General features: G+C 40.5%; 1 protein-coding gene across 1 annotated transcript in view; it reads right to left on the bottom strand.

Annotated features, from left to right (window-relative positions):
• Positions 1-17,649, bottom strand: part of FYB1 (FYN binding protein 1) — a 149,869-nt gene that overhangs the window by 92,323 nt on the left and 39,897 nt on the right. The window lies entirely within an intron of this gene.

A 17,649-nucleotide genomic window follows, 5' to 3' on the forward strand; every position in this document is an offset into this window, starting at 1 on the left:
AGTGGCTAATAAGGGACTTCTATATTTTACAGTGAGCCTCTTAAATAGAAACTACACTTGAAAAAATGAAAGTAAGCTTTTCTGTAAATTCAGGTTGTATGTTTTCTATAGCATGGCCACGGTGAACAGCTCTGTGGTTTGCAAGATTTCTCCTGTTCCGTCCGCAGTTAAGGCGCGTCTGTTTGCTAATCAGGAGATGTGGCAGAAAAACTCACTCACTTGGATAAGTAAGTAATAAGTGAGTTTTCTGACTTATTTATAAATATTGAGTTCAACTGGAACCAGATGAGCAGTCAGGCATGTCTGGGGCTCTGAAGACCAGAAAGGGTCCCATTCCTTTTTATATCCCCACAACACCTGGACCAGGGCCTGGCACCTTCAGGCTTCTAAAGCAGATTTGGGGAAATAAAAGTTGGCACAGAACTGAACACTGTAAAGAGCAATTTAAAAGAAATGGTGCCCTCAGCTGGAGTTTTCCTTTGTACCAAATGGTAGTGCCTATGTATTTGCAGGATGGGAGAAAGGGAATTAGGCACTAGAAGGAGAAAACCAGATGAGAGCAGCTCCTTTAACTTACTACCCTGTCTCCAAGTTGCTGAGAACATCTTGTTTTCTACCTTGTCTTCCTTGGGCACTTTTTTTTTTTAAATCCTCATGATTTCCTCCAATCCTCAAACAATTCCTAAAAGCAATAGGAAAGAAGATGGAAGGGAGAGTTTGGGTGTTGGGGGACGGAATGGGAGAAAATAGGTCCTTCCCTGAACCCTCCCAAGGAGATGACAGCCGCAGAGGACTCTGAAACTCAACACAAGATGCATAAAGAATTATTAATATGAAAAAAGAATTATTAATTAAAAAAAAGAATTATTAATACAAAAATTTGCTCCTGGGGCACTTGTGTGGCTCAGTTGGTTAAGAGTTTGCCTTCAGTTCAGATCATGATCCCAGAGTCCTGGGATCATGTTTCGTGTTGGGCTCCCTGCACAGTGGGGAGTCTGCTTTTCCCTCTCCCTCTGCTGCTCCCCTGGCTCGTGCTCATGCACACATGTGCGCACTCTATCTCAAGTAAATAAACAAATAAATCTAAAAAAAAAAAAATTGTCCCCCCCCTCCACACATGTAGGAAAATCTGTCTCTGGGAAGAACTCTTTTATTCTGGATTTAGTCTGTATGCTGCAGTTTATATTCTAGATCTATAATTTATTCTAGATTACAACAAGAGGCTTCATTGCAGAGTAGTTAATAACAGAGACTAGGGAGTCAGACTGCCTGGGTTTGAATCTTACCAGCTGTTTAACCCAGGGCAGGGCATGAATTCTCTGGACCATAGTTTGCTCACTTCTATTGTAGGGATCATAGTAAGACTGTGTCATGGGCTGTTAGGACGATGAAGCTAATCTCTGTCAGGCACTCTAAAAAGTGCTCAGAATGTAAGACAGTTTCCTATTTTTATACAGCAAGAGAAGCCTTAGGAATCATCTGGCCCTCTTCTCTCACTGCACTGGAGAGGAAACGGCAACCAAAGGGTTAAAGCAATACCTACTTAGTTACAGCAACTTCTTGCCTTGGATTTCATGGGGGAAAACCCATGAAACACATGAATTCATTCAAACTCTACATCCTGGTTTTAGTTTAGAAAATATGGAAGGGGTCGATTTAGAATTGGAATGTAAGTTTCTTAGTCGCCCACCCAGTCCCAGGAGGCAGGGTAGCGTCATGGTTAATAACCCACACTCTAGAATTATCCACTTGGGTTCAAATCTTGACTTTGCCATTTATTGGCCACATGACCTACAAAGTTTCTTAACCTCCCTCAGACTCCGTTTTCTTCATCCGTAAAATGAGAATAGTAACAGTACCTGTTTTCCCACAGGGTTTTGCTCTTAAATCAGGATTCAGTAGCTGAATGCATGTCAAATTCATAGGTTAAGAATTACAGGGGCACCTGGGTGGCTCAGTGGGTTAAGCCTTTGCCTTCGGCTCAGGTCATGATCTCAGGGTCCTGGGATCGAGCCCCACCTCGGGCTCTCTGCTCAGTGGGGAGCCTGCTTCCCCTTCTCTCTCTGCCTGCTGCTCTGCCTACTTCTGATCTCTCTCTGTCAAATAAATAAGATCTTTAAAAAAAAAAAAAAAGAATTACATGTACTATGCATCCAAAGATTGTCTGCCAACATCGTTTGTTCTAATTCACTATCCATATAACATCATTTTCTCCAGGTGCCCAAATTCTGAACTTATCATTGTTAATATTATGTTCTAATTTTATTTATTTATGAATTTTTAATTTGAGTAGAGTTGGTCTCAACATTACATTAGTTTCTGGTGCACAACATAGTGCTTTGGCAAGTTTACACATTAATGCTACATGATGTTCTAATTTTAAATCACTGTGACTATAACAGACATACTGCTGGGTAACATAATGGAGTTACTGTATTTGAGTCTGGTTTACCTACACTTCAAAACTTTTCATTGAATATTAAAAGACAGAGAAAGAAATAGTAATACATCTTATGAAGGACATTTTGAAGAAACTAAAACAGCCCCTGAGCTTGCACTAATATGTCTGGTAAATCAATAAACCAAACTCTACAACTATGTGACTACTTATTCTGACAGCTTAGCTTTCAAAGTTGTATCATTATCATTGTTACAGCTTTATTGAATACAATTTTCAGCACCCAGATTTGCCTTTAATCTTAACAATAATAGCTAGACTTCTTCCATAATGATAAGGATAGACAGGCAAAAATGATTAATTTTTTTTTAAACATTCTCCCCTTTCATTGTAGATTGAATAGCCATTCCACTTTCCAGAGTTCTTTTTATTTTAAAAAAGTTAAAAAGAGGGGTGCCTGGGTGGCTCAGCTGGTTAAGCATCGAACTCTTGGTTTTGGCTCAAGTCGTGATCTCAGGGTCTTGGGATCAGAGAGGAGTCTGCTTGAGATTCTCTCTCTCTCTCTCTCTCTGCGCCTCCCCTCTCTAGAGCACTTGTTGTCTCTCTCTCTCTCAAATAAATCAGAGGTAAAAACAAAAGTTAGAAAGAGTGTAGGAGCCATGTATCATTGTATGATAGAGAGAAAAGTCAGTCAACTCTAAAGCCCTATTGCCCCAGTTCTACGGGTATCATATATATTGACTTACCAGTATAGGACAAGTTTATGCCTATTGTTCTGGAAGAACTAGTAATAACATTCACATTTACTCTCAAAAATGACCTGCTTTAAACAATACATTATTCAGTAGTTCACTACAATACATTATTCACCAGTTCCTCACCAGAGGCAACTACTGTCCTTAGTTTCTTATGTATATTTCTAAGCTGTACATATATAAAAATACATAAACATACACATGCATCCTTCCTGTCCCTATTTTTTGCCCAAGTGGAAACTCCTGCTTTGCAGCCTGCTTTTTTCCAGAACTGATATTCAGTGGCTATACACCTGCACAGCTGGGTATATCATCAGCAACCATTCTGATGGATTGGTAGTTGTTAAATATTTTTTGTGATTCTAGTTGTGATTCTAGTTGTTAAATATTTTCAATATTCACTCTGTTATTTTCTCTTTCAATTGATCCACATCAGTGCATATTCTTTGCACAAACTTTTTTTTTTAAAGATAGGTTTTATTTTATTTTTTTATTTTTAGAACAGTTTTAGTGAAAAGATTGTACAGAGGGTTGTCCTATAGTTTGCCTCTGGAGTCCCCTTATTAACACTTGACATTAGTTTATAGGAACTTTTTAACTTTTAATGATTTAAAGTGTGGCTTCTACTTATTCTTAAGAAGCAGTATTTTATATCTGGAAGACCTCAAAGGTCAGGATATTTTAAGTAAAATCAAACATTTCATCTCAAATTACTTGTTTCTTTTCCAAAGTCATTTGAAGCAATTTACTATTATTTCCATCTGTTATGTGCCTAGATAACGTTTAGTCCAAACTACCCCAACTCATTGTTCTGTAATTACACAGATGTAATTGTGTAATGCTCTTGATAGAAACGAATTTCTTTTAGCTCCCATATATTTTTCCTTCCTCAGATTTATGTTATCTTCACTGCCATAAACTCACCACATTTGCCACGTCCCCTAGGAAGATGGCTGCGAGCAAAAAGGGTTTTGCTACATTCTCTTGGTTTCTAGTTCATAACTCTAAATTCCAGGAAATCTTTCTTTGCTTTTAGCAACTTATATGAAGAGAATGGATCAAGTACATACTTAAACAAAGACTGAGATGTCATTTAGGAGAGACATCAAGAAACTGTACACATTAAGAAAATGTTTCTCTTTGTAGCAGTTTGTCTACATAATTTCGTATGGAATCTTATAAACACCACGTGACTTTTGTTGATAACAGGGTTTTGCTTGGTTTTGGATTTATTTTTATAGTCCTTCTACTTTTTTTCTTTTTTTTTAAAGATATTATTTATCTGAGAGAGAGAAAGTGAGCACCAGTTGGTGGAGGAGGTACAGAGGAAGAGGGAGAAGCAGACTCCCCGCTGAGCAGGGAGTCCAACATGGGACTCAATCCCAGGACCCTGGGATCATGACCTGAACTGAAGGCAGACGCTTAACGACTGAGCCACCCAGGCACTCCTGCAGTGCTCTTACTTTTAAATATATATTGAATATTAGGTTAATCCCATGGTTCTCAATGAGAAGAACTTTGGGCAATGTCTGGAGAAATCTTTGGTTGAAATGACAGACTGATGGGGTGCCTGGGTGGCTGAGTGTTAAGCATCAGCCTTAGACTCAGGTCATGATCCCGGGGTCCTGGGATGGAGACCCACAAAGGGCTTCCTGGTCTGCAGGAAGCCTGCTTTTCCCTCTCCTACTCCCCCTGCTTGTGTTGCCCCCTCTTGATGTCTCTCTGTCAAATAAATAAATAAAATCTTAGAAAAAAAAGAAATGATTGACTGAGGGAGTGCTTTTGGCATCTAGTGTGTAGAAATCAGAGATACTGCTGAACATCTCACAACGCACAGGACAGCTCCTCAATAAAGTATTATCAGTCCAAATAGTCCCAAAGCTGAGAAGCCCCAAGTTAATCTTATTACTCCTGGGTTATTAGAAACACCTTACCAGAAAGTCCACCTTTAATTTTTGTAATAGAATATAACCTAAGACCTATAAACAACTGTGTAAAAAAACAGACAAAAACCCCAAACCCCTAAAAAATACACCCCCCCCTTATTGTTTTCAAAGTTCCATGTCTTTGAAAGTCTCATCTTTGTAAAGTTTCATTTATAAAGCAGAAAAGAAATAAAACAACGGTGAATCATGGGTAACTGATAATTTTAAAATAACTGAAGCCTCCCTTTACTTCCATAAGATATATTTGTGTTACTTTTGTAATTAAAGCATGAAGAGAGCAAACTGCCTTTATGCATGCTGTCATTCTTCCCTATACAAAGCCCAGGGAAAAAGAGAAGAAAGTCATTTGCTCTTGATTGTATGTAATGCTTTTAATCTTGAGGGAGACAGCAATTAATAAGAGTTTACCCAAATTGGTTTGTTTCTTTTATCATTGATCAATTTTATTGTATGTGGATTTTCTTTCTTACTATGTTACTGATTCTTTTTTTATTGTTAAGTCATGTTTTACCCATGACTTCTGGTCTTGAATTGATGGTTCTTCTTATAGAATAAAATGCCACCATTACCTGGAACAGGACTCCAGGTATGGTGGCATCAGAGGGACAACGTTCCAGGAAGCCAGCTCTAGGCCTGCCCAAGGCTTCAGAGACTGTAGTCAGAGTGAATGGAAGACGGAAGTAGGCAGGTGAGGACGGGGTGCCGCGTGAGAGAGCCCCGCTTCTACCAGGGCGATGGCTCATATTGCTCCAGTGCATTCAGCAAAGGATTGATAAAATGGTATAATAAAAAGACGAAGAAGATAGAAAGTTCTTTCCTAAGCCAAATAAACTTTCCATCCTACAGGTAGGAAGCAGGCTGGTGAAACTTTGTAATATGCTGAAGCATTCAAACCTTCACAGAGCAATGCTACTCAACTTCACTAGTTTCTATTGCCTAGATCAAAGAAAATAACAGATATGGTCCCCACGACCAAGTTCCCCATCCCTTCTGAGTAGGCGCTCACATGCACATGCACAGGAGTGATGACTTTTCTTTTCGAAGAGACTTAATCTTCTCTATTCAGTAAACTTGGAAAAGGGAACTGCTTTAATCTGAAAATGAGCTTTCTTAAAACTGTTTATTGTCAGAAATTACATAATAAAACCATTCTTTTTGGTATTATCTATAAAGATAGAGTTAATAGAAGTGGCCTGGAAATATGGTACTGTGACAACTTCTCGCAAGATGGTAGATGGGAGGTTGGGCTAGAGATAATGAAAATGTGGTACGCTTTTTGCAGCCCTGTTAACACTGTCTAAATATTTAGGTACTTAGTGGGTCATAATTTAAGTACTTATGGTGTATACTCTGTTTCCCCAAGGAGATGTAAAAGCAGGAACTTAGTTTTATTTTTCTTCCTCAAAAACAGCCCCCCTCTGCCACCATGCATTCCTGCAGGCACTCCCTAATGCCTGGCCCATTTCTTTCCGTAATATTAATCACACTTACTATACTGGCTGATGGGCTGAATTTATTTGAGTTTCAGCATGACTAAGCATGCAGATAGCTGGGGACAAGAGTGTTGAGCCCCGGTCATGAATCTATTTTTAAGAGCTCTCTGTCTAACAGAGTCTCTACCTCATTGCAAATCGGCTGTGATGGATTCCAGTTGGCTGAGCCTCTGAGGTTGGAGGGAGGACCAGGGCCCTCTTCAACAGGATGTGGGAACATGCTTCTTACCGCAAATTGAGTTCTTGGGGCAAGATCAGGCTGCTGCAGACTGGGCAAGGGCACAGGGAGGAGGAGGAGTTGGTGGCGGAAGCAGTGGGGGGAAGTCCTTACATTTTTCTCAGTGACTTGTAAAGGTGGATCTGGAACTGCAGACAACCCCATCTATCCACCTTGTGTGGTGAGATGTAATCTAGTCAGAAGAAGATACCTGGTGTGAGTGGGGTCTCTCTCTGGGGGCTGTGTTGTTTGACTCCTCTCAACACAGGTGAAATTGGCCGTTGTGCTGCAGGAGGCTGGCCTAAGTACCCTAGCAGAAAACCTCTCTATCATCATTCCCTCTTCTATTATCTCAGGCACCTATTGGTCTGGAGCCTGTCCTTGCTCCCCCTGTGTTCTCTCTTTTAGAATGAATTGAAGAAGAGGAAGCAAGATATTCAGGAGCTGGTAAAACTCAGAGGGTGATGGCCCATTTTCCACATTCTGTGTCATCCTGGACTCTCAAGGTGTATTGATCCATTGGGCTTTTGTGTACCTTAGGTCTTTAAAGACCAGGCTTGAAAATCACCACCTTTCTACAAATGAGAGTCTTCGAACCGCTTCCTGGTTATCCTACCAAATAGCTCCTACACCAACACAGTTTTGACTTTGTCATGACTTCCGATGACTTACGCGAAACGTATAAGGAAGTTTGATAAGACTTCCTATGTGTTTCTGAAATTGGTTCTGCTGTAAGTTCTTGACTCTTTGATGCCAATGGCCTGGTGTCAGGAGGCAGAGAATAGAGAGTCTGATGCAGATAGTAGAGAACAACAAACAGTCCTAGAACCATTTATTCTTAGTGAATTGTATAAAGTTTTTATAGCAGATTTAATTTACATTTGCTCACTGTATAATTCACTTAGACTGAGTTAACTAAATATACCAAATGAGAGAACAGTCTCTCAGGAATTTGACCAATGAACCTGTAGATAATTGAAGTGTTTTCATAGATACCTTACTAGTGGCTTATTTGGATCTTAAGATAATATTTAAGTATTGACAATTATAGTAAGTCTTATATAAGTCTTTTCATTTTTCTTGGGCCTCCTACTCTGTCATCTCAAAAAGATCTTAATTTCATCTACTACTTCTAGTGGTTTTTTTTTTTTTTTTTTTTTTTTTTTTTTTTTTTTTGCTTCACACTGGGACCTGACCTCATGATCCTGAGATGAAAACCTGAGCTGAGATCAAGAGTCAGACACTTAACTGACTGAACCATCCTGGTGCCCCTGGTTATCCTATTTTTATGTATAGTAGTATAAACCAGCTAAACCAAACTTACTTTGTTAAAAGCATATGAAATATGCTTTTATATGAAGTAAAATCTCTTGATGGCTGAAAAAGATGTTGTTTGACATAGGAAAAAGAAAAGAGAAATGTTCTGCTTCCTTTTTTCTCAGCCTCCACTATCCCCCACCCCCAGCACAGATACAAACACACAGACACACACAGACACAGGAGCCTAGACGGTGAGTTCCTTCTCTATACTTGACCAGAAGTTAGAAACTGAAAGTATATGGCCAACATGGAGTGGGCTAGGGTAGGGAGATGAGACCATCTGTGGGGTTTTCTAGAGACTTCCTTCCCAGCATGGGAAAGTTCTGCGAGAAGAGAACAGCTCAGAAGAGGAAGGCATTCGCAAGAGGATCAAGAAAGGCTGCAGCAAAGGATCAAGAGTGTGAATGGAGAAAGTGAAACTAGATGGAAGAAGTGAAGGGTTATGGAAGATTCCTCAGAGCCCTCACTCTACAGAATATGGCAGCCTGAAGCCCTGCCTCATATGCCCCCTCCCATTCCTATTCCATCTCCCCTTTTGAACTATGAGGAAAATGCATCAGTATTTAGTAATCAGGAGTGAAGAGTACAATCACCTCACACCTCTTACTTCATTTCTCTCTGATAAGTCACAGTAACAGAACTCTGCCATGAGATGAGCAATTTCTCTCATCTTTGTCACCTTGGGAATCTTTAGAGCAGATTGCACCCTTTCTCATTAAAACTGTGATGCTCTCAACTTCAAGCTTTTTATGGTGTAGTTTCTGCACTTAACACCAGTTACCCTCTCCCCACCCCCATCCCCCATCTTCCCAGGGTGCTTCATGGCTTTAGCTGCTCTGGGTTTTCACTTATCTCTTCCTTCATACATTGTTTCATTTTCTTCTGAGAGTACTGGTGACTCCATGCTAATGTGCCATTGGTTCTAGTATGTGGCACTTTGCCAATATCTAGTTTAAAATCTGTGCTTAATTAAGATCACACATCTCAGGGTACAAATGACCTCAAACCACCCCCCCGACACACATACACAAACTGTGCACACTTGTATAATTAGCAAAATATTCTAGAGTTTGGCATTTTATATCTGTTACTAATTCTATTATTAGAACTAATAATCTTATTAAAAAAGATTTTATTTATTTATTTGACAGAGAGAGAGAGTGAGCATGAGAGTGCGCGTGCACACAAGCAGGGGGGAGGGGCAGAGGGAGAGGGAGAAGCAAGCTCCCTGCTGAGCAAGAAGCTCAATGCAGGGCTCTATCTCCAGAACCCTGGGATCATGACCTGAGCTGAAGGTAGACGCTTAATCAACTGAACCATCCAGGCACCCCTAGTAATCTCATTTTTAAAAAAAAATTTATTTATCTGTCTGAGAGACAGAGCACAAGCAGGGAGAGGGGCAGAGGGAGAAGCAGGCTCCCCACCAAGCAAGGAGCTCAGTGCAGGACTCAATCCCAGGATCCTGGGATCATAACCTGAGCCAAAGGCAGATGCTTAACCAACTGAGCCATCCAGGTGCCCCCTAATAATCTCATTTTAAAGCAAAATTTCACACATAATATCTTATTTAACCCTCCCAAAGCCTGGTTTATTCCTATTTTCAGTGAAGGATAAAGTAAGTTCAAGCACGTGATAGAAAAGAGAGCTAAATTGAGGTTTTCTAACTCTAAATCCCATGTTTACCACAATTCACCATAAGAATCATGACTTTCTTTCCTTCTGGTATGGTTACGATGTTGAGTTTGAATCCTCAGCTCACACAAGACCAATTTCTTATTCTGGTCCAAAAAGTTCTCCACCTAACTTTAATGATCTAACCATGGTAGGCGATGTGTTAGCACTTGTTCTACCCACAGTTGTGATCAAAGCAGATCAGAGATGAGCAAGGAGACAAAGCAAGAGAGGGGACATAGAGCCCTAGACCAAGATATCCATCAACTTTGTAACATCACAGGCAATCTGAAAAGGTTGAGACAAACAATTCTGCTTGTGTTATTTTTGATATTTGGCCTGTGTGTGTGGGTGTGGAGGTGGTATGTTTATACCGAGGACTGTATTAGATCTCTTTTCCCTTTAAACAACTGCCCCCTAGAGTCAGTGAGATGAATCATCCATCTGGCCATTCAGGGGCCTGGGGCACCATTATGGTTCATTCATTTTTCCCCTAGGGAAGTATTCATTATTCATCTGGCTGCTGAGAGAAGTTCAAGGTGACCTGAAGGGAAGAAGGCTATGATTTGGGAAGGCCCATGGCAAAAATCAGATTGATAGCAAAGAGTTCATATAAAATAACTCCTTCTGCTTGGATTAATAAAAGCAAAGCAAAGCAAAACAAAACAAAACCCAAGACCCAAAACCAAACCCATTAACATCTATGGTTCATTCAAAGAACAGAAATAAAAAATTAAACACACCAAATTCCCTTCTTGTTTTATGATTTTTAAAATAGTGTGGTTTTCCTAAAGAAAAAAGACTACAGAGAGAGACATCTATTATTTTAAAAATGTGTTTCTTTTAATTAAAATATTTACTACCCATTAGGATGGCTATTATTAAAAACAAAAACAAAAACAAAAACAAACCAAAAAGCCACCAGAAAATAACAAATGTTAGCGAGAAATGTGGAGAAATCAAGCCTTTGTGCATTGCTGGTGAGCATGTAAAATGGTGTAGCCACTGTGGAAAACAGTATGGTGTTTCCTCAGAAACCAATCCAGCAATTCTACTTCTGGATACATACCCAAAAAAGTGAAAGCAGGAATAGATATTTGTACACTTGTATTCACAGTAGCATTATTCACAGTCGTCAAAAATGGGAAGCAACCTAAGTGTCAACAGTGGAGGAGTGGATAAGGAAAGAGTGTCATATACACACCATAGAATATTATTCCATCTTAAAAAGGAAGGAAATTCTGATTCATGCTACAACAAGGATGAGCCTTGAGGTCATTATGCTGACTGAAGTAAGCTAAGTGTCACAAAAAGACAAATATTGTATGACTCCACTTATCTGAGATTTGTAGAGTAGTCCAATTCTTAAAGAGTGAAAGCAGGATGGTGGTGACCAGGGGCCACGGGGAGGAGGCCACGGGGAGTTAGTGTTTAATGGGTACAGAATTTTAGTTGGGAGCAAATGAAAACACTCTGGAGATAGATGGCATTAATGGTTGTACAACAGAGTGAATGTACTTATGGTCACAGAACTGTACGTTTAAAAGTGGTTAAAATGACAAGTCTTATGTCCTGTATATTTTACCACAAAAAACAGTAAAATAGTTAAACAGCATCTGAAAAATGAGTAAACAAAAACTCTTTGTAAATGATACCGTTGTTTTGATACTGTTCCACAGTGAGATATTTTCTTTCTTTTTACTTCAGTTTTAGTGATTGGAAGAGGAAAATGGAAGTGACTCAGAATAGTGGAGAAAATGATCCTTCATCAAGATTAAGCTTATCTGTATACATTCTAGGGTTCAGATGAAATTGTGTTTGATTGAGGATATTTAAAAAAAAATTTAAAATGCCTTAAATGACTTACATATAAGTGTGGCAAAAATGTAACAAAGGACTGATGTCAAAGTTCTAATATAATAAATAAATATAAATAAAATATAAATAAAAACAATAAAAAACTACTTGAGAGGTATAAGCATACCTCACTGACTAAAGTCATTTTTTGATTGATAGGTTAAATAAAGGTGTTCTGGATGGTCTCCTCTGAGGTGGGACAGGGAATGCAGAAGATTAGAAGCACAGGTTATGATAAAATCACTTTGGGAAATTTTTTTCAAGCAGCACATGGTGTATAACCCATCCTATCCTGCTGTGTTCCTCTAAGGGTTTCTCTCTGGTGAATCACCAGCTCTGTCAGCTGTCAGGACAAATGGGAGTGTGTGGCATCCCATAGCATATGGGGAAACCAAAATGATTAAAAACACTAATAATGAACTATTAGAAAGAGAACATAAGCCCATTCACATTAAGAACATAAGCCCATTCACAATAAAATACTTAAGAATAAGTTTAACCAAGGAGGTGAAACCTCTTTATATTGAAAGTATGACAGTGGTGAAAGAAATTGAAGAAGAAACAAATAAATGAAAAGATATTCCATGTTCATGAATTGGAAGAACTAATGTTATTAAAATGTCTATACTACTCAAAGCAATATACAGATTCAGTACAATCTCTATCAAGTTTCCAATGACTTTATTTTCCACAGAAATTGAACAAACAATGCTAAAATTTGTATGGAACTATAAAAAAATAGCCAAAGCTATTTTGAGAAAGAAGACATGTTTACCTGGCTTCAAAGTGTATGATAAAGCTATAGTAATGAAAACAGTTTGGTACTGGCATAAAAACAGATACACAGAACAGAATAGAGAGCCCAGAAAGAACCCATGCATATATGGTAGGTTAATTTATGACCGAGGAGTCAAGAATATATCACAGGAAAAAAAATAGTCTCTTTCATAAATGGTGTTGGGAACATTGGACAACCACATGCAAAAGAATGAAACTGGACCACTATCTTACACCATACATAAAGATTAACTCAAAATGGATTGAAGACTTGAATGTAACACCTGAAAAAATAAAACTCCTAGAAGAAAACACACGCAGTAAGACCCCCTTGACACAAGTCTTAGCAATGACTTTTTGAATCTGACAACAAAGCAAAAATAACAAAAGAAAAAATAAACAAATGGGACTCATCAAATTAAAAAGCTTCTAGAAGGGACACCATCAACAAAAAGAAAGGCAACCTACTAAATGGGAGAAAATATTTGCAAGCCATACCTCTGACAAGGGGTTAATATTCAAAATATATAAAGAACTCATACAACTCAATAGCGATAAACAAACACAAACAAACCAATTTAAAAACTGGGCAGAAGATCTGAACAGGTATTTTTCCAAAGAAGATATACAGATGGCCAATAGACACATGAAAAGATGCTCAACATTACTAATCATCAGGGAAATGCAAATCAAAAGGACAATGAGTTATTACTTCATACTTGTTAGAATGTCTATTATAAAAAAAAAAAACAACAAACCCAAGCCACAAAGATAACAAGTGTTGGCAGGGTGGTAGAGAAAAGAGAACCTTTGTCCATTGTTGATGGGAATGCAAATTGGTAGAGCCACTATGGAAAATAGTCTGAAGGTTCCTCAAAAAATTAAAAACAGAACTACTGTGTAATTCAGCAATTCTTTCTGGGTATTTACCTGAAGAATTGAAAACACTAACTTGAAAAGATACATACACCCTGATGATCTTTGCAGCATCGTTTGTAATAGCCAAGATATGGAAGCAACTTAAGTGTCCAGTAGCTAAAAAGACCGTAGTGTATATAAACAGTGAAATAGTATTCAGCCACAAAAAACAATGAAATTTTGCTCTTTGTGACATCATGGATGGACCTCAAAGGTATTATGCTGAGTCAAATAAGTTAGTCAGAGAAAGACAAATACTATGTGATCTCTCTTATATGTAGAATCTAAAAATAAACAAAGTAAAAAGACTAAGCTCATCGATACAGAGACTAGATTGTGGTTGCTAGAGGTGAGGGTTAGAGGTTTGGGAGAAATGGGTGAATGTTTTGGTTTTGGTTTTCTTTAGTTTAAATAAATTGAATTAAAAACAAACAAACAGGGGCACCTGGGTGGCTCAGTGGGTTAAGCCGGTGCCTTCGGCTCAGGTCATGATCTCAGGTTTCTGGGATCGAGTCCCGCATCGGGCTCTCTGCTCGGCGGGGAGCCTGCTTCCCTCTCTCTCTCTCTCTGCCTGCCTCTCTGTCTAGTTGTGATCTCTCTCTGTCAAATAAATAAATAAATAAATCTTTAAACAAACAAACAAACAAACAAACATGCCCAGACAAGGGAATGGCACAGGTTTCCCACTCCACAACAAGGTAACTCCCACCACACATAGAATGTATTTTGATCACTTCTAAGACTCTCAAAGCTCATCCTTAACCACCCGTACAAATAATCATCTGTGAGACAAACAATCCAATGAAAAGTAAAATGAAGCTGAAGGGAAGGAAGCTGAAAAAGAGAAAAAATCCATTGGGATCCTGGATCCCTTCTGCTCTTATCCTCATATCTTCACTGATTAACTCCGCCTAAAAGAATTGTGGAGGTTTAATGGCAAGGTTGAGGAAAGTTTCGGGGTGTACCCTGATTCAGTGTGGGTAAGTGGGATTAGGGCACAGATCTTGGCTGCTTGTCTTTCTAAATTTCCTCTCTATCATCTACAACTGCTATAGTAGGTTGAAAGATAACTCGCTCTCCCCCTAAAAAAAAAAAAAAAAAGGTAAGTTCATGACTCAGAACAGGTGAATGTGATTTTCTTTGGGAAAAGAGTTTTGCGGATGTAATTAAGGATCATCTGAAGCAATCTTCCTGGATTACCCAGGTGGCACTAAATCCAGCGACAAGTGGGCTCCTAAAACACGGAAGGGAGAAAGATAAGAGAGGAGGAAAAGGCCCTGTGATGACAAAGACAGAGATTGGAGAGATGTAGACAAAGAATGCCTGGACTCATCAGAAGCTGGAAGAGGCAAGGGACCGAGACTCCCCCGGGCCTTTGGAGGGAGGATGGCCTGGTTAACCCCTTGATTTTAGAATTCTAGCCTCTAGAACTGTGAGAGAATACATTTCTGTTGTAAGTCACCTCATGCGTGACAATTTGTTGCAGGAGCCACAGGAAACTAACATGTTCACCTTCACGAAAGTCCAAAACACTTTCGTGCTCTTTTTCTGTGAATGTTTAAGTGCCTCCATGGATGAAGTTCACGAGGAAGGCCACCAAGTCTTGTTGCATGATTAGCTTTTCTCCCCCACTATTTGTTATCCCCCGCAGGGCAGGCAGTCCTGCTGGGATTGTCCCTGGCTTGGAAAGACAGAGCGGGATTGAATTCCCTGTATCGGTAAGGGTTAGTGGCTTTTAACCAGCTCCTGGAAGAAAGGTTAAGGCACTATGTGGACCAACATCCACAGCGTGGACCCAGCAATATTTGAATTTATATACTCAATGGGTTTGCCTGTTTCTTGTCCATATAAGGAGATGAGCTAGCAGAAGTAGAAAAACAGAAGAAAACCTGAACTTTCCAAATCTACGAGAGAAACCCCCCACCAGCTTCTGAGGAGGTAATTTAACTTTCTAAACCTTCCCATCGGACTTTCCTCTCTGCCCAAACACATACATATTTGGTGTATTCCTAGTGGTTGGATGCAGAAACGATTCCAACCTCCACCTTTTGGCACTCAGCAGCTGTAGACATGAAGGCTTGGGACGTATTTGACCCTTTGCTTCGATAAATTAAAATGGGTTAAGCAATTGCTTGCACTTAGCTTTCAGGCCACTAGGTGTCAGTGTGACTGCTCCATGAGGCGGCCCTAAGTTTCAAGAGGGCATTTCCCCCAGAAACCAGCTTTAGTGAGCTCTCAGACTGAGAAGGGTCCTCTGGATTGGGGCAGGAGCTGGGGAGCATATAAAACCCCTGGTAGTTAAATGGATGGAAATGACAAGCAGGCAGCATGGATATGAGCCTTTAAAATAACCCCCCAAGAGAAATGGAATCCTTCCCAGGCTTTTCTTTTTAAAACAGAAGGCTAACTTCTCCCAGCGGCAGTTTCTTGAATTCGCTGGGATTCCTTTGATATTCCTGATCATTTTTAGTGGAGGATTTTTAAATATGTGATTTTATTGGAAAGAATAATGTCTTCCTTTTGTCCCTCATCTATCATTTATTCTTAATTTCTGAGGTATTATAATATTTGAAGTTTGTGCCTTGCCTGTATATGCACGTTTGTCTACCTAAAACCTCTCCTGACAGCCTTGCAGTGTGGGCAGAGAAGCCACAGCCATGACTTTGCCTTGTGTTCATAAACCCAACTATTTTTCTACATGGGATAATCTCTACCTAATGCCAAAACATTTAAAGTGGCAAATATTAACGATCTACGATTATGTATTCGTACACAGAAATTCATATAACTTTATACTCACAACAGCTCTCTGAGGTAAGTACTACTATTACCTTTATTTTTTGGAGGAGGAAACTGAGGCACAGAGCGGTTATACGGCTCTCCCAAAGTCCCACAGCTGCTAGGAGGCTGCGCAAGAGGCCCACACTCTTCCCTGAATTACCTCATTATAACTTTAAAAGGTGTGCGGAGAGGGCTGTGTGGGGAGGGGAGGCCTAATGAATTCTTCAGAGGCAGAAATGCATACGTGAAGGCCAAAGGCTCCAGTCAAATTTTGTTTTAAGTTATTGTGCCTGTGAACCATTTCCTCAGATCATTCGAAGCCCTTTGTCATCGTTTGTCCCCATTTGCCAGGATTCCTTCTGAGAAGGCAGGGCTGATGGCCGAGTGGCTTCCTGTCCCTCGCCTGTGCAGAAAGTTCACACGAATCCCTACCCCCGCCAGATCTTAAGGTTCGGAGGGAATGGAAATTTGCTTCTCCTCATCAAAAGCATGAGCACACACTTGTCAGCAACCAGGATGGAAGAAATCATCTATGCCCAGTAGCACCACGTTTCTGGTTCTGTGGCAAGACCTCACTGAATACCAGCGACACCAGAGAACAGGAACGTGTGACAGGCCCTATCCTGTTACGAAACAGTGAGGGACAGACGCATTTTTATCGGCTTATCAGCCCTCTGGCTGCAGCGAGGCTGCGTTGGACTGTCGGACGTCCACGTCTTCTGCCATTGTCCAGCACAACCTGCTCGTAGGTGTTTCAGCTAGCACGTCTGTGCGGCCAGCATTTGGAGGCCGCACCTTTTCCTGCTGTAAAAAGTTACACATTTACGTGAAAGCAGCTGTTACCTGACTCCTGCAGAATGAGGTGGGAGGATGGCCTCGTTTAGTGAGTCTTCCTGGGGCCGGGGGCTGGGTGCTCCCGCCTCACTTTTGGCTGTCGTGTCTGCTCAGCCTGCAGAGTCCAAGAGCTGTGGCACTTTCAGACTCAGGGCAGGGGGATGTCCAGGGGAGTGGTTGAGTGAACCTCCCCTCCCTCCCCACACTGGGCTGATTGACACAAGACGAGCTCCATTATGCCCTCAGGATATTGAGTAAGAAGGGGGAGAATAAGGGGAACTAAGAAGTGTCTGTTCAGCCTGGACATTTCTGCTGACGTTCCCACCAAGCATATGATATTTATGAGGGCCAAACGCAAATGAGGTTCTCAGGCCTGTCCTCGTCCCGGGCACACAAGGGGAGGAGCCTAAGAAGGCTTTGGTTCTGTAATCTGCCTGCACACCTGGGGCTGCCCACCTGCGGTCGGTTTGGGAGCTCCACTCCAAGGTGTGGGCTGTCTGGGACCTAATCCCATCTGCCGCTCGGAGGTGAACTGGGTGCTGGGCTCTGTGAGCTGATGGGCGCGCAGGTGGCAGAAAGCCGGGTGGTTTCGGGCTTGTCTGCTGTTGCTGAAACTTTTCTTCAAACTCTGGAAAAACTGGAGTATTGAAATTAAAATCTAGGGTGAGAGACGACCCTTGGG

The sequence above is a fragment of the Lontra canadensis genome, unplaced genomic scaffold (assembly GCF_010015895.1).
Source record: "Lontra canadensis isolate GAN:19392208 unplaced genomic scaffold, GSC_riverotter_1.0 scaffold5, whole genome shotgun sequence".
Lineage (NCBI taxonomy): Eukaryota > Metazoa > Chordata > Mammalia > Carnivora > Mustelidae > Lontra > Lontra canadensis.